Here is a 22,082-nt window from a genome sequence, read left to right as displayed (position 1 = left end):
CTGTTGTACAAGGGTTGTGATGCTTTGCAACTGACTGGACAGCCCCTAATAACAGCAGCGGCCTCTACGGAAGATGGCTGCAACATCTTTCCCCGAAGAGCAGCTGGTGGGCTCCAACCACGGACCTTTCAGTTAACCACTTTCCCACAAGAGCTCCCCTACAAAGATGACAGCCAGGAAAGGTCTATGGGGCATGCCTACCCTGTAACTCATGGGGTCTCCGTGGCACAATACAATAACCAGCTGCCATCCAGTAGATTCCGCCTCATAGAGACCAAGAGGACAGAGTAGAAGTGCCCCATAGGGCTTCCCAGGCTCTAAATCCTTACGGAAACCCGCCGTCCTATCTTTCTCCCGTGGACGGGCCTGGTGGATTCCGATCGCTGAACCACTGCCACCGCCGGGGCTCTTTGCAAAATACTACTTTTTTTCCCCTCTTTTCTTTTTTTATTGTGCTTTAAGTGAAAGTTTACAAACCAAGTCAGTCTCTCATACAAAAATTTGTACACCTTGTTATATATTCCTAGTTGCTCTCCCCCTAATGAGACAGCACACTCTTTCCCTCCAATCTCTATTTTCTGCTCCATTCGGCCAGCTTCTGACCCACTCTGCCCTCTCATCTCCCATCCAGACAGGAGCTGCCCACATTGCCTCGTGTGTCTGCTTGATCCAAGAAGCTCACTCTTCACCAGTTTCATTTTCTGTTCCATAGTCCAGTCCAGTCCGTTTCTAAAGATTTGGCTTTGGGAATGGTTCCAATCTGGGGCTAACAGAAGGTCTGGGGACCATGACCTCCGGGGTCCTTCTAATCTCAGTCGGACCGTTACGTCTGGTCATTTTCGGGGAATTTGAGGTCTGCATCCCACTGCTCTCCTTCTCCCTCAGGGGTTCTCTGTTGTTCCCTGTCAGGACAGTCACCGTTTTTAGCCAGGCATCATCGAGTTCTTTTGGTCTCAGGCTGATGGAGTCTCTGGTTTATGTGGCCCTTTCTGTCTCTTGGGCTCACAATTACCGTGTGTCTTTGGTGTTCTTCATTCTCCTTGCTCCATCCGGGTGGTTGAGACCAATGGATGCATCTTAGCTGGCCACTTGCTAGCATTTAAGACCCCGGATGCCACTCTCCAAAGTGGGATGCAGAATGTTTTCTTAATAGGTTTTATTATGCCAATTGACGTTGATGTCCCCTTAAACCATGGTCCCGCGCTGTACTGTTGTTACAAAGTAACAAACAAAAAAAAGGAGTTGCCTCCAGTACTGTCCCAGACTCATAGGGACCCTACAGGACAGAGTAGGAATGGCCCACATGGTTTGTCAAGGGGCAGCTGGTTGATTCCAACTGCTGCCCTTCCAGCAGCAGCCAAGCACTTAACCACTGCGCCACCAGGGCTCCTGGCCTTATACTACAGACGCCATTTGGGGGTTTCGGTTTGTCTGTTTGCTCTAAGTAGCAACCAAAGTGTGTGGAAGTGGCCCACACTCAAGGTAGCGGGCATTCAACTCCCCCTGCGCACTCACTCCCCTTCCCGGATCCCCTGGGCTCTTTCTACCGGCAGATCATTCCCGCTCCGAATCCCCGCCTGCCTGTTCCTGGCCCCTTCTCCTCGCCGCACGTTCCTATTCTGCCACTGCGCTCAGCCTCCGCAACTGTCATTTACAAACGAAGGCTGCGGGCTCTAGCCACCTTGCAGGCTCCGGGGACGGGGATTTCCGGAGACCAGGACACAGATTTTGCGCTTCTAAAGCGTTCCCAGGACTTGGGAAATCTGTCAGGCCTGAATCCACGCTCTGAGCGCAAGTTCCACCCATCTCTCCGTGGCCCGAAGCGGCACGGTGGAAATCGCCGCCGGCCCTCGCTCTGGAAACAGCCCCTCCTCGGTTGGGCCCCTTCCGGCCCCGCCCCTTATCCCACACGCTTCCTAGAGGCTGCACTTTCAGAACCCCGAGCTTCTCCGACACCACCGCTTGACAGCGCGAGAGGTCGCTAACTCGCCTCTCTTCGCAAAGTGTTGTGAATTTCAATTCTAAAGGCGCCGAAAAACTATATTCAGTGTGCTTGATCACTGTACAGTGTTTCCACAAAGTTGGACCTCTGGACGCTCCCCCAGCACTGCGGGAGGACCCTCCTTGCTTCTGGCCTCTGCGATATTAAAGGCCATCTCACTTCCTGGTTGCCTGGAGGCCCAGAGGGTGGTGAGCCCCGGATTGAAGGCGCCACTGGGCGGCGCGGGGCGCCGCTGGGGCTCTCCTGCCTGGCCAGCATCACTTCCTGTTGAGGGAGAGGAGCAGATCTAAGAAAGTCAGACTTGCTGTCTGCCTGACGCCCTTGCCTGGACTAAAGCCCACGGACACAGGCGTTACACTCTCCAAGGCTTGCGTTTATACTAGACGAGGCCATGGAAACACTAAGGGATATCGTGGCTCGCCTTCTCCTTGAGATCCTCAGTGAATTTCTTGCGGAGAAGATAAAGATCAATATAAGAGAGCAAGTAAGGGCAGAGTCAGATGACCAGCGGATGGATTTCTTGGACCGCATAGTTGCCCCTCTAATGAAGAAGGTTCTTCAACTGGTACTGGAGAAGACGGCTCCAGTTGTATTCAACAGGTTTATTGTGAAACCATGGAAATACGTCATCACCTACGTTGTGAAAAAGAGGATGCATCCTGAACCAATACATGTGACGATAGTTTAATTACCAGTATCCACGGCGCAGGTATGTACAAGGGATATTGTGATATAAGTAATATTACATGTAATACATATGTGTGTGTGTGTGTCTAATGTATTACCAAAGAGCTTCACTTTTTTTTTTCTTTTTCTCTTTTAAAGTCGAAGCTTGGACTACTACAAGCAATCCACGTGGCTTCAACGCTAAGTAAAAGCACCGCAAGATGGCCTTTTTCTGGCGGAAGGGGAGATTTCGGTGTTCGCTGCCTACCTGGCTGGCCAGTGGTGAGGATATTTCTGTCCTCAGCTCTTGGCTCTGCTCGGCTCTGCTCGTCTCTGCTCTGCTCTACTCTACTCTACACTACACTACCCTACAGTACTCTATTGTCCTCGCCTCTACAGTAGTCTAGTCTGTTGACAAAACCGTGAACAGAATGGAGAAGAGAGATGCTAAGGGGGATCGTGAGTGCATTTTTCGAGGATCACATGGGTGTCGCTCTAACGAAAAAGTTAATGACAAGGTCCACAGAACCAGTTGATGTCGTTCTGAGACCAGATGTCTATGTCGCTAATGGAGATGATTCTTGTATTAGTTCTGGGCAACCAGTTCCTCCTGGAACGTTTCAAAACATCATCACGTTTTTTTTTTTTTTTTGTGAAAAAGATGATGCGTAGAAGCCAACCATTGGGATTGTGTATCGCACAGACATTTAACCGCCAGATCGTCGAGAGATCGTTCTAAAGTAACATCGTATATTCTGGGAGACTGCTCCCATCCTATATTAGCAGCTCGTCATGTCACCTTCAACAAACAGCATCACACATCTCGTTAAGAAGATGATGTGCTCAGCCAGCTTGTGGGGTTGCAGTTTAATTACGAGTTATCGTTTGCGGACAATCTAAACGGGCAGATCAACGAGAAAACTTTAAAAAACAGCATCGAATATCTTTTTTAAGAGATGATGCTTCGGAGACTAACAGCAATGATTGACGCAGAAATATGAAGTATAAACCGGCACGATACGATAGCCATATATTGGTGGACGAGATGCCCTGTCTTTGCTTCCTCAGCAGTTACTCCCCGCTCCTATCAGCAACAGCTGGAGGGACATTTCTGTTCTCAACCCTTTGCTATGCTCATTTTGCCAAATCTAAATGCCTGACGAAGAATAGAGTTTTGAAATGCAGCAAATAAATACACGGATTTATCTTTAGTACATGACATGGAGTCTCCTGGCCTGATTTTGTGCTGATTTCCTTCTCCACTTTGGCTCTGGGTCTCTCTTCTGAACCATTAGGGATGGAGGGGGCTGAGATTGTGGGGGTACACCGTTGAGGGAGAAAGTGTGTGTGGAGTGGGCTGACCATGAATGGGGGAGTTTCAGACTGGAATTAAGAGTCCTGGGGGGAGCACTGAGAACCTGTTGTGTCAGGAAGGGATGCCGAAGGTTGGGGGGCGGTTCTTAAGAAAGCTCGACGGTTACAGGGTGCATTTCCTGCTTTGAAGGGAGTTTAGAAAAGGAGGACTAGAGGAACGATGGCATCCCTGATGTCTTCCGTGGGAAAACAGGCACAGGAGAGGCAACATTGCAGAGGTAAACATTGCGGGCAGATGATGCTGCAGGTGATAAAAATTCTGTAGCAAGAGGAACCACTGGATGGGTTAAGAGAGACCTGACCGGGGGTAGGTGAAAGTGGTCGAGATCAATCCAAGTGGAAGGCACACAGCTCCTCTTCCAGGGACCTCTGTGTACATGGACAGCCTGCAGTGCTCTGGCTCTTTTCTCTCCTGACTCAAAGGAACCATCCCATTACCAACATCTATGACAGAAACCACTGTACCCTGTCAGTGGAGAACAAATGGAGAGAGAAGCACACTTGATGGGCCCTTTTTTCTCAGTGGTGTTCAGCTGCACAGAGAGACTACCAGTCTACCGCTAGTTGCCACAGAACCGACTCTGACTCCTGGAGACCCCATGTTTTAGGAGTAGATCCCCAAGCATTTTGTTGCGCGTGCCTCTGGCTGGACATGAACTTCCAGCCTTGCAGTTTACAGCTCAGCCTTCGGCCATTTGCACCAGCAGACACTCAGCAGAGACAGGCAGTTCCTCTCACAATACTGTCTTTTCCTGTCATGTGGCTGGAAGAACAGGGCACTGACAAGTTCCTTGGAGGTTAAAAATCTTCAAAACTGGACTCGTCTGTGCACCGTGGCTTCAATATACAAATGGAAACCTGTAGTTTTTTAAACATAAAATAGACCTCTGGTGGGGCAAATATCTAGTGAGTACTGGAAGTAGCACATTAAATTCTCAAAAAGAAAACTGCCTATATCTTAGATCATTTCCAACTCATAGCAACCCTATAGGATAGGGAAGAACTCCCCCATAGGATTCTCAAGTCTGTAAACTTTAATCCCACCCCCAGGAAAGATGCACCGGGAGCAAAGCACAGCCTTTTCACTCAAGGTCCCTGGGCTGTGAAGCCCTTCGACCAGGAGAAGACTGATAACCAGGGCCTGCCCCCAGAGAAGATACAGACAGATAGCCTTCTCCTAGACTAGGTGCCCTGAATCCAGACTCCTAGCCTACTAGCCCCCACGCATCTGAAGGTTTTTGCCACTGGGGTGACTTGGATTTTGCTGTGATGCTGGAAGGTATACCACTGGTATTTCAAATACCAGAAGAATCATCCATGGTGGACAGGATTCAGCAGGGCTTCCAGACTAAGATAGACTAAAGAGAAAGACCTGGCAGTCTACTTCTGAGAAGACTGGCCAGTAAAAACCTTATGAATAACAGAGGAATATTGTCTGATATGTTGCAGGAAAAGGAACCCAACAGCTTGGAAGACACTGAAAATATGACTGGGAAAGAGCTGCCTACTCGAAGGACCAAACAAAAAATCCCCGTTGCTGTTGAGTCTGACTCATAGCAACCCTACAAGACAGAGTAGAATGGCCCCAGAGGGTTCCAAGGAGCACCTGGTGGATTCAAACTGAGGACCTTTTGGTTAGCAGCCATAGCACTTAACCACTATGCCATCGGGGTTTCCACTCAAAAGACAGTCAACCTTAATAATGTAGATGGAGTCAAGCTTTTAAGAGCTTCATTTGCTCTTGTGGCACAACTCAAAAAGAAAATAACACCTGTGAACCGCCATTAATAATCAGAACTTGGAATGTATTGAGTATGAATCTAGGAGAATTGGAACTGGGCAGAAATGAAAAGGATCACATAAAGGTGGATGGCCTACACATCAATGAGATCCAATGGACCAGTATTGGCCTTTTTGAGTCAGACGATCACGTGTTCTACTATGCCAGGAGTGACAACTTGAAGATGAATGGCGTTGCTTTCATTGCCAAAAGGGGCAATTCAAGATCTATCTTAAAGTGCATAGCTGTTAGGGAGAGGAAGATATCCACACACCTACAAGGAAGACCAGTTAAAAGGACTGTGATTCAAATTTACACACCAAGCACCAATGCCAAAGCTGAAGAAATTGAAGATTTTTACCAACTTGTGCAGTCTGAAATTGATCAACATGCAATTAAGTTGCATCGATAATGACTGGTGACTAGGATACAAACCTGGAAACAAAGAAGAAGAATATGTAGTTGGAAGATATGATCTTGTTACAGAAAGGACATTGGTGATCTCCTGATAAATTTTGCAAGACCAACAATTTCTTCTCTGCAAATACCCTTTTTCGACAACATAAACGGTGACTATACACATGGGCCTCACCAAAGGGAAACCACAGGAATCTAATCGACTACACTTGTGGAAAGAGATGCTGGAAAAGCTCAATATCATCAGTCAGAACAAGGCCAGAGACCAAATGCAGAACCAACCATGAATTGCTCATGTGCAAGTTGAAGAAAATTAGAACAAGTCTACGGGAACCAAAAATAAGACCTTGGGTACATTCCACCTGAATTTTGAGACCATCTCAAGAATAGATTGAACACAGTGAACACTTATGACAGAAGTCCAGACAAGCTGTGAGATGACCTCAAGCACATGATACGTGAAGAAAGCAAAAGGTCATTAAGAAGATAACAAAGACCAAAATGGATGTCAGAAGAGATTCTGAAACTTGCTCTTGAGCAGAAGATTTCAAAGGTGGCAGGAGAAGTCAAAGTATCCTAATGAAATGTGCAAATACCTGGAGTTAGAAAACCAAGAGGGAGGAAAAGGCAGAAGGCCGCTGTGGCTCTCCTCCCTGGCCAGGCTCACTTCCTGTGGAGGGGGAGCAGCAAATCTAAGAAAGGCTGACTCTCGCTGGCTTCATATCCTGGACTGAAGCCCACTGACACAGGCTTTATGGTCTCCAAGGATTTTATTTATAATAGATGGGACAATGGAAAAAGTAAGGGATATTGTGACTGCAGTTCTCCTTGATATCACGAGTGAATTTCTTGCGGATAAGATAATGATCATTTTCCAAGAGCAGTTAATGACAGAGATAACCAGTGGATGGGGTTCTTGTAACATATACCTGCACCTCTAATGAGAAGTTTCTTACATTTGTACTGGAGAAGATTGCTCCCATTCTACACAACAAGTTTATTGTGACACCATTCAAATACGTCATCACCTATGTTGTGAAAAAGAGGATGTGTCGTCAGCCAATAGATGTGACTATGGTTCAATTACTAATATCCACGGTGCAGGTATCTACACAGGTAAATTGTTGCAATATCATTACAAAAGAGTTTCTTTTTTTTTTTTAAAAGATGATGGTTGGAATCCTACTAGCCATCAAGTGTGCTTAAATGCTAAGTATAAGCTCTGCGAGATCGCTCTCTTCTGGTGGGAGAGGAGATTTTGGTGTTGCTGACCACTGGTGAGGATATTTCTGTCCTCAATTCTTTAGGCTATTCTACTCTACTCTACTGTACTCTACACTGCTCTACTCAGCTGACAATAATGTGAATAGGATGGAGAAAGGGGATGCTAAGGGATATCATGAGTGCATTTTTCGAGGATCAGATGAGGATCGTTTTAACTGAAAAATTAATGACAAGGTCCAAAGAACCAGTCCATGCTGTTCTTAGACCAGATGTCTATATCACTAATGGAGATGATTCTTATATTTGTTCTGGGCAAGGTGGCCGTGAATCTATACAACCAGTTCCTCCTGAAACATTTCAAAAACATCATCACGTTTTTTGTGAAAAAGGTAATGCATAGAAAACAACAGCTGGTATTGTGGATGGTGCAGGTATCTAACTGCGGGATTGTCCTAATATCATTCTAAAATGGCACCACATATTTTACAAGACTGCTCCCATCCTATATTAGCAACTTGTCTTGACACCTTCAGGAAATAACATCACACATCTCGTTAAGAAGATGATGTGCTCCACCAGCTTTTGGGATTGCAGTTTAATTATGAATCATCGCCTGCGGACATATCTAAACAGGCAGATCAATGGGAAACCTTTACAAAATAGCATTGCATATCTTTTTTAAAAGATGCTGCTTTGGAGACTAACAGCAATGATTGATGCAGAAATATGACGTTTAAACGAGCATGATACAATACCCATATTTTTGTGGATGAGAGATTCCTGTCTTTGCTTCCTCACTAATTACTCCCGTTCCTATCAACAACAACTGGGGGGACATTTCTGTTCTCAACTCTTCGCTCTGTTCATTTTGCCAAATCTGAATGCATGACACAGAATACAGATTTGAAACGGAGCAGGTACACATATTTCTCTTTAGTACACGACGTGGAGTCTCCTAGCCTGGTTCTGTGCTGACTTCCTTCTCAGGTTTGGCTCAGGGTCTCTGTTCTGGACCCTGAGGAGTGGAGAGGGCTAAGATGGTGGAGGACCTCTATTGAAGGAAGAAATGTGTGCTGAGTGGCCTGAGTATGAATGGGGGAGCTTCAAACTCTGGAATTAAGAGCCTGTGGGGAGCTTTGAGAACTTCTGTCTCAGTAGGGGAAGCTGTATGAGGGGGCATAATACAAACTGTGGGCAGTTTGAAGGCAATTTTCCTGCTTTGAGGGGAGGTTGGAAAAAGAGGACCAGAGGAGAGATGGCAGCCCTGAGGTCTAATGTGGGGAAATGGGCACAGGAGAGGGCCTACTGGGGGAGGAAACATCCCAGAGGAAAATGTGATAGGCAGAGAATTGTGCAGGTGATAAAGTCTGTGGGTGAGAGGAACCCCTGAATGAGTAAAGAGAGATCTGGGTGGGTGGAGGAAGTGATCGATACCCCTCCCTTATACATCTCTGGACATTGACAGCCTGCAGCGCTCTGGCTCTTTTCCCTCCTGACTCAAAACCACACTCGATGGGCCGTTCTGTTCCAGGGTGTTCAGCTGCACAGACAGACTACCAGGCCCTATTTTTCGTAAGCAGATTCCCAGGTCTTTCTTCCCAGTTGCCTCTGGGTGGGCATGAACTTCCAACCTTGCAGTTTACAGCCCAGCTTTCAACCATTTACACCACCCAGTGACTCAGCAGTGACAGGTAGGTCCTCTCACAATACTGTCTTTTCCTGTCACATGGCTGGAAGAACAGGGTGCCGACAAGTTCCTTGATGTTTAGATGTCTTTAATGGTGGACTCATTCTTGCCAGTTGGCTTCAACGTGCAATTTAAAAATTCTGGTTGGTTTCACATAAAACCGAACTTTATGTGGCGGGGGTCGGGGGGGGGGGACCTACTGAACGGCCATGTTTGTTTATAGTTGAAACAGCATGTTATACTCCAAAATCGAACAAACAAACAAAAAACTCTTGCCTTATAGTCCATTCCAACACTTAGTGACCCTATAGGATAGAGTAGGACTGCCCCATAGGGTTTCCAAGGCTGTGAATCTTTATGGAAGGAAATTGCCACATATTTCCCCAGAAGAGTGGCTGGTTGGTTTGAACCGCTGAGCTTTTTGTTAACCACTTCTCCGCAAGGGATCCTCCGCAAAGATTACAGCCAGGAAAACCCCATGGAGCAGTTCTGCTGTGTAACACATGCCGTCGCCATAGCATTATACTATATCGATAGGGTGTCCAGTCGATTCCGACTCTTAGCGACCCTAGAGGGAAGTCTAAAGTTGCCCCATAGGGCCTCCAAAGCTGTAATCTTTATGGACACCGACTGCCACACCTTTCTTCCCCGGAGGGGCTGGTGAGTTAGAGTGGCGGACCCTTTCATTAGCAGTCAGACGCTTAACCACTGCACCACCAAAGCTCCTGGCATTATACTACAGAGGCCATTTTGGGGGTCTTGTTTGTCTGTTTGCTCTAAGTAGTAACCAAAGTGTGTGGAAGTGGCCCACACTCACGGTAGCGCGCATTCAACTCCCTCTGCGCACTCACTCCCCTTCTCGGATCCCCTGAGCTCTTTCTACCCGCAGATCATTCCCGCTCCGAATCCCCGCCTGCCTGTTCCTGGCCCCTTCTCCTCGCCCCACGTTCCTATTCTGCCACTGCGCTCAGCCTCCGCAACTGTCATTTACAAACGAAGGCTGCGGGCTCTAGCCACCTTGCAGGCTCCGGGGACGGAGATTTCCGGAGACCAGGACGCAGATTTTGCGCTTCTAAAGCGTTCCCAGGACTTGGGAAATCTGTCAGGCCTGAATCCACGCTCTGAGCGCAAGTTCCACCCATCTCTCCGTGGCCCGAAGCTGCACGGTGGAAATCGCCGCCGGCCCTCGCTCTGGAAACAGCCCCTCCTCGGTTGGGCCCCTTCCGGCCCCGCCCCTTATCCCACACGCTTCCTAGAGGCTGCACTTTCAGAACCCCGGGCTTCTCCGACACCACCGCTTGACAGCGCGAGAGGTCGCTAACTCGCCTCTCTTCGCAAAGTGTTGTGAATTTCAATTCTAAAAGCGCCGAAAAACTATATTCAGTGTGCTTGATCACTGTACAGTGTTTCCACAAAGTTGGGCCTCTGGACGCTCCCCCAGCACTGCGGGAGGACCCTCCTTGCTTCTGGCCTCTGCGATATTAAAGGCCATCTCACTTCCTGGTTGCCTGGAGGCCCAGAGGGTGGTGAGCCCCGGATTGAAGGCGCCACTGGGCGGCGCGGGGCGCCGCTGGGGCTCTCCTGCCTGGCCAGCATCACTTCCTGTTGAGGGGGAGGAGCAGATCTAAGAAAGTCAGACTTGCTGTCTGCCTGACGCCCTTGCCTGGACTAAAGCCCACCGACACAGGCGTTACACTCTCCAAGGATTGCGTTTATACTAGACGAGGCCATGGAAACACTAAGGGATATCGTGGCTCGCCTTCTCCTTGAGATCCTCAGTGAATTCCTTGCGGAGAAGATAAAGATCAATATAAGAGAGCAAGTAAGGGCAGAGTCAGATGACCAGCGGATGGGTTTCTTGGACCGCATAGTTGCCCCTCTAATGAAGAAGGTTCTTCAATTGGTACTGGAGAAGACGGCTCCAGTGCTATTCAACAGGTTTATTGTGAAACCATGGAAATACGTCATCACCTACGTTGCGAAAAAGAGGATGCATCCTGAACCAATACATGTGACGATAGTTTAATTACCAGTATCCACGGCGCAGGTATGTACAAGGGATATTGTGATATAAATAATATTACATGTAATACATATGTGTGTGTGTGTGTGTCTAATGTATTACCAAAGAGCTTCACTTTTTTTTTTCTTTTTCTTTTTTAAAGTCGAAGCTTGGACTACTACAAGCAATCCACGTGGCTTCAACGCTAAGTAAAAGCACCGCAAGATGGCCTTTTTCTGGCGGAAGGGGAGATTTCGGTGTTCGCTGACTACCTGGCTGGCCAGTGGTGAGGATATTTCTGTTCTCAGCTCTTGGCTCTGCTCGGCTCTGCTCGGCTCTGCTCTGCTCTACTCTACTCTACACTACACTACCCTACAGTACTCTATTGTCCTCGCCTCTACAGTAGTCTAGTCTGTTGACAAAACCGTGAATAGGATGGAGAAGAGAGATGCTAAGGGGGATCGTGAGTGCATTTTTCGAGGATCACACGGGTGTCGCTCTAACGAAAAAGTTAATGACAAGGTCCACAGAACCAGTTGATGTCGTTCTGAGACCAGATGTCTATGTCGCTAATGGAGATGATTCTTATATTAGTTCTGGGCAACCAGTTCCTCCTGGAACGTTTCAAAACATCATCACGTTTTTTTTTTTTGTGAAAAAGATGATGCGTAGAAGCCAACCGTTGGGATTGTGTATCGCACAGGCATTTAACCGCCAGATCGTCGAGAGATGGTTCTAAAGTAACATCGTATATTCTGGGAGACTGCTCCCATCCTATATTAGCAGCTCGTCATGTCACCTTCAACAAACAGCATCACACATCTCGTTAAGAAGATGATGTGCTCAGCCAGCTTGTGGGGTTGCAGTTTAATTACGAGTTATCGTTTGCGGACATATCTAAACGGGCAGATCAACGAGAAAACTTTAAAAAACAGCATCGAATATCTTTTTTAAGAGATGATGCTTCGGAGACTAACAGCAATGATTGACGCAGAAATATGAAGTATAAACCGGCACGATACGATAGCCATATATTGGTGGACGAGATGCCCTGTCTTTGCTTCCTCAGCAGTTACTCCCCGCTCCTATCAGCAACAGCTGGAGGGACATTTCTGTTCTCAACCCTTTGCTATGCTCATTTTGCCAAATCTAAATGCCTGACGAAGAATAGAGTTTTGAAATGCAGCAAATAAATACACGGATTTATCTTTAGTACATGACATGGAGTCTCCTGGCCTGATTTTGTGCTGATTTCCTTCTCCACTTTGGCTCTGGGTCTCTCTTCTGAACCATTAGGGATGGAGGGGGCTGAGATTGTGGGGGTACACCGTTGAGGGAGAAAGTGTGTGTGGAGTGGGCTGACCATGAATGGGGGAGTTTCAGACTGGAATTAAGAGTCCTGGGGGGAGCACTGAGAACCTGTTGTGTCAGGAAGGGATGCCGAAGGTTGGGGGGCGGTTCTTAAGAAAGCTCGACGGTTACAGGGTGCATTTCCTGCTTTGAAGGGAGTTTAGAAAAGGAGGACTAGAGGAACGATGGCATCCCTGATGTCTTCCGTGGGAAAACAGGCACAGGAGAGGCAACATTGCAGAGGTAAACATTGCGGGCAGATGATGCTGCAGGTGATAAAAATTCTGTAGCAAGAGGAACCACTGGATGGGTTAAGAGAGACCTGACCGGGGGTAGGTGAAAGTGGTCGAGATCAATCCAAGTGGAAGGCACACAGCTCCTCTTCCAGGGACCTCTGTGTACATGGACAGCCTGCAGTGCTCTGGCTCTTTTCTCTCCTGACTCAAAGAAACCATCCCATTACCAACATCTATGACAGAAACCACTGTAGCCTGTCAGTGGAGAACAAATGGAGAGAGAAGCACACTTGATGGGCCCTTTTTTCTCAGTGGCGTTCAGCTGCACAGAGAGACCACCAGTCTACCACCAGTTGCCACAGAACCGACTCTGACTCCTGGAGACCCCATGTTTTAGAAGTAGATCCCCAGGCCTTTCTTCACAGGTGCCTCTGGCTGGACATGAACTTCCAGCCTTGCAGTTTACAGCCCAGCCTTCGGCCATTTGCACCACCAGGGGCTCGACAGAGACAGGCAGTTCCTCTCACAATACTGTCTTTTCCTGTCATGTGGCTGGAAGAACAGGGCACTGACAAGTTCCTTGGAGGTTAAAAATCTTTAAAACTGGATTCATCTGTGCACCCTGGCTTCAATACGCAAATAGAAACCTGTGGTTGGTTTAACACAGAACCGACCTCTGGTGGGGCAAATCTCTACTGAATAGCCATGTTTGGTTTCTACTCGAAGTAGCACATTAAATGCTGAAAGAAAAAAAAAATCCTATAGCGTTAGAGTCATTTCCGACTCATAGCGACCCTATAGGACAGAGAAGAACTCCCCCATAGGATTTCCAAAGCTGTGAACTGTAATTCCACCGTCAAGAAAGATGTGCCGGCGGCAGAGCACGGCCTGTGCTCTCGAGGTCCCTGGGCTGTGAAGCCCCTAGACCAGGGCCAGTTTGTTGACAAGGACCTGCCCCCAGCGATGATACAGACGGAAAGCCTTCTCCTGGATCTGGCGCCTTGAATCCAGACTCCTAGCCAGCATGCATCTTAACGTTTGTGCCACTGTGGTGGCTTGCATTTTCTCGTGATACTGGAAGCTATGCCACCACTATTTCAAGTACCAGAGGACTCACCCATGGTGGACAGGATTCAGCGGGGCATCCAGACTAACACAGGCTGAAAAGAAAGACCTGGCAGTTTATTCTGAGAAGACTGGCCAGGAAAAATCTTGTGAATAACAGAGGAACATTGTCGGATATGTTGCCATAAAAGGAACCCATCGGGTTGGAAGACACTCAAAACAAGACTGGGGAAGAGCTTCCTAATCATTGAACCAAACCAACCAACCAACCAAACAAACAAAAAACCCATTGCCTTGGGGTCGGTTGTGATTCATAGCAACCCTATAGGACACAGCAGAGCTACCCCATAGGGTTTCCAAGGAGCACCTGGTGGATTCAAACTGAGGACCTTTTGGTTAGCAGCCATAGCACTTAACCACTATGCCATCGGGGTTTCCACTCAAAGGACAGTCGACGTTAATGATGTAGATGGGGTCAAGATTTCAAGAGCTTCATTTGCTCTTGTGGCACAACTCAAAATGAGAAAAAAACCCTGCAAACCCCCTTAATAGTCAGAGTAGGGAATGTACTGAGTATGAGTCTAGGAAAATTGGAACTGGGAAGAAACGAAAAGGATCACATAAAGGTGGATAGCCTACACATCAATGAGATCCAATGGACCAGTGTTGGCCGTTTTGAGTCAGACGATCACGTGTTCTACTATGCCAGGAATGACAACTTGAAGAGGAATGGCGTTGCTTTCATTGCCAAAAGGGGCAATTCAAGATCTATCCTGAAGTGCAGAGCTGTTAGGGAGAGGAAGATATCCACACGCTTACAAGGAAGACCAGTTAAGAGGACTGTGATTCAAATTTACACACCAAGCACCAATGCCAAAGCTGAAGAAATTGAAGATTTTTACCAACTTGTGCAGTCTGAAATTGATCAGCATGCAATTAAGATGCATCAGTAATGACTGGTGGCTAGGATGCAAAGCTGGAAATAAAGAAGAAGAAGAATATGTAGTTGGAAAATATGCCCTTGCCGTAGAAAGGACTCCAGAGATCTCCTGACAAAATTTGACAAGACCAACGACTTCCTCGTTGCAAATACCTTTTTTCGATGACATAAGTGCCGACTATACACGTGGACCTCACCACGTGGAAATCACAGGAATCAAAGCCACTCTTCCTGTGGAAAGAGACCACGGAAAAGCTCAATGCCATCAGCCCAAACAAGGCCAGAGGCCAAAGGCAGATCAGACCGGCAATTGCTCATGTGCAAGTTGAAGATGAAGAAGATTAAAACAAGTCTAGGAGAGCCAAGCTAGGACCCTGAGTACATGCCACCTGAATTTCAAGACCACCTCAAGAATAGATTCGACGCCTTGGACACCAATAGCGGAGGACCAGCCAAGTTCTGGGATGACCTCAAGCACGTCATAGGTGAAGAAAGCAAAAGCTCATTCAGAACACAGCAAACAGAGAAAAGAACAAAACGGATGTCAGAAGAGATTCTGAAAGTTGCTCTTGAACACGGAGTAGCTAAGGCGAGCAGAGGACATGACGAACTAAAAGAGCTGAGCAGAAGATTTCAAAGGACGGCAGGAGAAGACAAAGTGTCAGTGAAATGTGCAAATATCTGCAGTTAGAAAACCAAAAGGTGACAAAGGCCCAAAGCCTGTTAAATGGGGAAAAGACAGTCCCTTTAACAAATGGTGCTGGCATAACTGGATACCCATCAGCAGAAAAAGGAAGCAAGACCCATACCTAACACCATGCACGTACACTAAGTCCAAATAGATCAAAGACCTAAACATAAAATCTAAAACGAAACAGATCATGGAAGAAAAAATAAGGACGACGCTAGGAGCCCTAATACCTGGCATAAACAGTATACAAACATCACTAACAACCCACAAACACCAGAAGAGACACTAGATAACGGGGAGCTCCTAAAAATCAAACAATTATGCTCCTCCAAAGACTTCACAAAAAGAGTAAAAAGGCTACCTACAGACTGGGAAGAAGTTTTTGGCTAAGGCCAATCCAATCAGCGAATGATCTCTAAAATCTACACCATACCGCCAAAACTCGACAAGAAAAAGACAAATAACCCAAGGAAAAAATAGGCAAAGGATAGGAACAGGCGCTTCACCAAGGAAGACATTCAGGCAGCTAAGAGATACGTGAGGAAATGCTCACAATCATTAGCCATCAGAGAAATGCAAATCAAAACTACAACGAGATACCATCTCACCCCAAGAGGCTGACATTAACCCAAAAAACATAAAATAATAAATGTTGGCGAGCTTGTGGAGAGACCGGAACACTGACACACTGCTGGTGGGAATGTAAAATGGTCCAAGCACTGCGGAAATCAATTTGGCGCTTCCATAAAAAGCTGCAAATAGCGCTACCATACCATCCTGCAATACCACAACCTGGAATGTAACCAGGAGAAATAAGGGCCCTTGCACGAATGGATATATGCATACCCATGTTCATTGCAGCTCTGTTTACAACGGCAAAAAGATGGAAGCAACGGAGGTGCCCGTCAAGGGATGAATGGGTGAATAAATCATGGCATATTCACATAATGGAATACTATGCAACGACTAAGAACGAGGAATCCGTGAAACATCTCATAACGTGGAGGAATCTGGAAGGCATTATGCTGAGTGAAATTAGTCAGTTGCAAAAGGAGCAATGTCGTATGAGGCCACTAATACAAGAACTCAAGAAAAAGTCTGAACACCGAAGAAAATATTCCTTGATGGTTATGAGGATGGGGAGGGAGGGAGAGGGGTATTCACTAATTAGATAGTACACAAGACATATTTTAGGTGAAGGGAAAGACAACACACAGTACCGGGAAGGTCAGCACAACTGGACTAAAGCAAAAGCTAAGAAGTTTCCCGAATACAACCAAACGCTCGGAAGGCCAGAGCGCAGGGACAGGGGTCTGGGGACCATGGTTTCAGGGGACGCACAGCTCCATTGGCATAACAAAATACGTGTTAAGGAAACTTCTCCATCTCACTTTGGTGAGTGGTGTCTGGGGCCTTAAACGCTGGCAATCGGACGTCTAAGATACATCAATTGCTCTCAACCCACCTGGAACAAAGGAGGACGAAGAACAGCGGAGACACAAGGTAAATATGAGCCCGGGAGACAGAGAGGACCACATAACCAGAGACTCCATCAGCCGGAGACTGGAAGAACTAGATGGTGCCCGGCTACCACCGAGGACTCCCCCGAGAGGGAACACACCGGAGAATCCCTGATGGAGCAGGAGAACAGTGGGGTGCACACCTCGAACTCTCGTAGAAAGACCAGGCTTAATGGTCTGACTGAGACTGGGGGGACCCCAGATGTCATGGCCCCAGGACCCTCTGTTAGCCCAAGACAGGAAACATTCCCAAAGCCAACTCTTCAGGCAGGGATTGGACTGGACTCTAAGACAGAAAATGATCCTGGTGAGGAGTGAGCTTCCTGGCTGAAGTAGACCCGGGAGACTATTGGGGCAAAGACAGAGGGGGACAGGGGCTGGTTGAATGCATGCGGGGAATACAGGGAGGAGAGGAGGAGTGTGCTGTCACATTAGAGGGAGAGCGGCTAGGGTTCCACAGCAAGGTGTGCATACATTTTTGTATGAGGCACTGACTTGAATTGTAAACTTTCACTTCAAACACAGGAAATAAATAGAAAGAGAAAGAACGAAAACCAAAAGAAAGGAAGAAACCAGGCATTTTTCCAGATGAAAGAGCTGAGGAAAAAATTCAAGCATCGAGTTGCAATTTTGAAGGATTCTATGGGCAAGATGTTGAACGATAGAGACAGCATTAAAAGAAGATGGAAGGGATACACAGAGTCACTGTATCAAAAAGAACTGGTCGACTTTCAAGCATTTCAGGAGGTGGCGAATCATAATGAGCCGAAAGCACTGAAGGAAGAAGTCCAAGCTGCACTGAACCCATTGGTGAAATCCAAGCCTCCACGAGTTGACAGAATACCGACTGAGATGTTTCAACGAAAGGATGCAGCGCTAGAGGTGCTCCCTCATCTCTGCCAAGAAACTTGGAACACAGCTCTCTGGCCAACCAACTGCAAGAGATCCACATTTGTGCCCGTGCCAGAGAAAGGCGATCCAACAGAATGCAGAAATTATCCATCGATATCATTAATATCTCATCCAAATAAAATTTGCTGAAAAAATTAATAAAACAGTTGCGGCACCACAGGGACAAGGAACTGCCAGAAGTTGGAGTTGGATTCAGAAGAGGGCGAGGAATGAGGGATATCATTGCTGACGTCAGAGGATCTTGGCTGAAAGCAGAGAACATCAGAAAGGTATTTGGGGGTGTTTCGTTGGCTATGCAGATGCATTTGAGTGTGCGGATCATAACAAATTATGCTTAACCTTGCGAAGAACGGGAACTCCAGGACACTTAATTTTGCTCCTGTAGAACCTGCACCTACAACAAGAGGCAGTCATTCAAACACAACAACAGCATACTTCTGTGGTTCGACGTCCGGCAAGGTGCGTACCACGGTTGTATCGGTTCACCATACTTATTCAATCTGTATGCGGAGCAAATGACCCCAGAAGCTGGAAGATATGACGAAGAGCTTGGCGTCAGGATCGGTGGAAGATTCATTACCAACCTGCGATATGTAGATGGCACAAGCTTGTTTGCTGAAATCAAAAAGACTGGAAGCAATTACTCGTGAACATCAGTATGGATTCCACCGCGACAATAATAAAAAAGAGAGAGAGAGAGAGAGAGAACTCACAACAGGACCAATAAGCAACATGATGACAAACGGAGAAAATATTGAAGATGTCCAGGATTTCTGTTTACTTGGCTGCGCGGTCATCACTCACAGAAGCAGTAATCACGAAATCCAAGGACGTATTGCACCAGGCAAATTTACTGCAAAAGACCTCTCTGAAGTGTTGAAAACAAAGGCATCGCTTAGAGGACAATGGTGCACCTCACCCAAGGAATGATCTTTTCGATAGCCTCCTGTGCACGCCAAACCTGGAGAATGAATAACGAAGACGGAAGAAGAATTGACGCCTTTCAATTACGATTCTGGCAAACAATACTGAATATACCGTGCTGGTACACTGCTTACGCCTTCGCTGCTACCCAAAAGATTGGCAGATGAAATCCACCAGCTGCTCCTTGGAAACTCTATGGGTCGGTTCTACTCTGACCTTTCATAGTTTTGCCATAGGCGGGAACGCATGGGCAGCGATGGGTTTGGCTGGCCAGGAGAACCAACCAGTCCGCCTTGGAGGAAGCAGAGCCAGTGTGCTCCTTGGAAGCAAGGAGGAGGAGACTTTGTCTCACATACTTTGGACATGTTATCAGGAGGGACTGGAAAAGGACATCCCGCTTGGTAAGGTAGAGGGTCAGCGAAAAAGAGGAAGGCCCTCCATGAGATGGATTGACACGGTGGCTACACAATACGCTCAAACATAGCAAGGACCGTGGGATGGCGCAAGACTGGACAGTGTTTGGATCTGTTGTACAAGGGTTGTGATGCTTTGCAACTGACTGGACAGCCCCTAATAACAGCAGCGGCCTCTACGGAAGATGGCTGCAACATCTTTCCCCGAAGAGCAGCTGGTGGGCTCCAACCACGGACCTTTCAGTTAACCACTTTCCCACAAGAGCTCCCCTACAAAGATGACAGCCAGGAAAGGTCTATGGGGCATGCCTACCCTGTAACTCATGGGGTCTCCGTGGCACAATACAATAACCAGCTGCCATCCAGTAGATTCCGCCTCATAGAGACCAAGAGGACAGAGTAGAAGTGCCCCATAGGGCTTCCCAGGCTCTAAATCCTTACGGAAACCCGCCGTCCTATCTTTCTCCCGTGGACGGGCCTGGTGGATTCCGATCGCTGAACCACTGCCACCGCCGGGGCTCTTTGCAAAATACTACTTTTTTTCCCCTCTTTTCTTTTTTTATTGTGCTTTAAGTGAAAGTTTACAAACCAAGTCAGTCTCTCATACAAAAATTTGTACACCTTGTTATATATTCCTAGTTGCTCTCCCCCTAATGAGACAGCACACTCTTTCCCTCCAATCTCTATTTTCTGCTCCATTCGGCCAGCTTCTGACCCACTCTGCCCTCTCATCTCCCATCCAGACAGGAGCTGCCCACATTGCCTCGTGTGTCTGCTTGATCCAAGAAGCTCACTCTTCACCAGTTTCATTTTCTGTTCCATAGTCCAGTCCAGTCCGTTTCTAAAGATTTGGCTTTGGGAATGGTTCCAATCTGGGGCTAACAGAAGGTCTGGGGACCATGACCTCCGGGGTCCTTCTAATCTCAGTCGGACCGTTACGTCTGGTCATTTTCGGGGAATTTGAGGTCTGCATCCCACTGCTCTCCTTCTCCCTCAGGGGTTCTCTGTTGTTCCCTGTCAGGACAGTCACCGTTTTTAGCCAGGCATCATCGAGTTCTTTTGGTCTCAGGCTGATGGAGTCTCTGGTTTATGTGGCCCTTTCTGTCTCTTGGGCTCACAATTACCGTGTGTCTTTGGTGTTCTTCATTCTCCTTGCTCCATCCGGGTGGTTGAGACCAATGGATGCATCTTAGCTGGCCACTTGCTAGCATTTAAGACCCCGGATGCCACTCTCCAAAGTGGGATGCAGAATGTTTTCTTAATAGGTTTTATTATGCCAATTGACGTTGATGTCCCCTTAAACCATGGTCCCGCGCTGTACTGTTGTTACAAAGTAACAAACAAAAAAAGGAGTTGCCTCCACTACTGTCCCAGACTCATAGGGACCCTACAGGACAGAGTAGGAATGGCCCACATGGTTTGTCAAGGGGCAGCTGGTTGATTCCAACTGCTGCCCTTCCAGCAGCAGCCAAGCACTTAACCACTGCGCCACCAGGGCTCCTGGCCTTATACTACAGACGCCATTTGGGGGTTTCGGTTTGTCTGTTTGCTCTAAGTAGCAACCAAAGTGTGTGGAAGTGGCCCACACTCACGGTAGCGGGCATTCAACTCCCCCTGCGCACTCACTCCCCTTCCCGGATCCCCTGGGCTCTTTCTACCGGCAGATCATTCCCGCTCCGAATCCCCGCCTGCCTGTTCCTGGCCCCTTCTCCTCGCCCCACGTTCCTATTCTGCCACTGCGCTCAGCCTCCGCAACTGTCATTTACAAACGAAGGCTGCGGGCTCTAGCCACCTTGCAGGCTCCGGGGACGGAGATTTCCGGAGACCAGGACGCAGATTTTGCGCTTCTAAAGCGTTCCCAGGACTTGGGAAATCTGTCAGGCCTGAATCCACGCTCTGAGCGCAAGTTCCACCCATCTCTCCGTGGCCCGAAGCGGCACGGTGGAAATCGCCGCCGGCCCTCGCTCTGGAAACAGCCCCTCCTCGGTTGGGCCCCTTCCGGCCCCGCCCCTTATCCCACACGCTTCCTAGAGGCTGCACTTTCAGAACCCCGGGCTTCTCCGACACCACCGCTTGACAGCGCGAGAGGTCGCTAACTCGCCTCTCTTCGCAAAGTGTTGTGAATTTCAATTCTAAAAGCGCCGAAAAACTATATTCAGTGTGCTTGATCACTGTACAGTGTTTCCACAAAGTTGGACCTCTGGACGCTCCCCCAGCACTGCGGGAGGACCCTCCTTGCTTCTGGCCTCTGCGATATTAAAGGCCATCTCACTTCCTGGTTGCCTGGAGGCCCAGAGGGTGGTGAGCCCCGGATTGAAGGCGCCACTGGGCGGCGCGGGGCGCCGCTGGGGCTCTCCTGCCTGGCCAGCATCACTTCCTGTTGAGGGGGAGGAGCAGATCTAAGAAAGTCAGACTTGCTGTCTGCCTGACGCCCTTGCCTGGACTAAAGCCCACCGACACAGGCGTTACACTCTCCAAGGATTGCGTTTATACTAGACGAGGCCATGGAAACACTAAGGGATATCGTGGCTCGCCTTCTCCTTGAGATCCTCAGTGAATTTCTTGCGGAGAAGATAGAGATCAATATAAGAGAGCAAGTAAGGGCAGAGTCAGATGACCAGCGGATGGGTTTCTTGGACCGCATGGTTGCCCCTCTAATGAAGAAGGTTTTTCAATTGGTACTGGAGAAGACGGCTCCAGTTCTATTCAACAGGTTTATTGTGAAACTATGGAAATACGTCATCACCTACGTTGTGAAAAAGAGGGTGCATCCTGAACCAATACATGTGACGATAGTTTAATTACCACTATCCACGGCGCAGGTATGTACAAGGGATATTGTGATATAAATAATATTACATGTAATACATATGTGTGTG

At 47.8% G+C, this 22,082-nt stretch overlaps 1 long non-coding RNA gene across 1 annotated transcript in view; it reads left to right on the top strand.

Annotated features, from left to right (window-relative positions):
- The first annotated feature begins 1,780 nt into the window (after positions 1-1,780).
- Positions 1,781-22,082, top strand: part of LOC111748056 (uncharacterized) — a 43,098-nt gene continuing 22,796 nt past the window's right edge. Inside the window, exons 1-3 of the long non-coding RNA XR_010323333.1 lie at positions 1,781-2,711; positions 2,828-11,197; positions 11,316-22,025. This is a non-coding gene — a long non-coding RNA (uncharacterized LOC111748056). The remainder of the gene's footprint in view (positions 2,712-2,827; positions 11,198-11,315; positions 22,026-22,082) is intronic.

Source organism: Loxodonta africana, chromosome 11, assembly GCF_030014295.1.
Source record: "Loxodonta africana isolate mLoxAfr1 chromosome 11, mLoxAfr1.hap2, whole genome shotgun sequence".
Lineage (NCBI taxonomy): Eukaryota > Metazoa > Chordata > Mammalia > Proboscidea > Elephantidae > Loxodonta > Loxodonta africana.
This window is presented reverse-complemented; position numbering and strand designations above follow the sequence as displayed.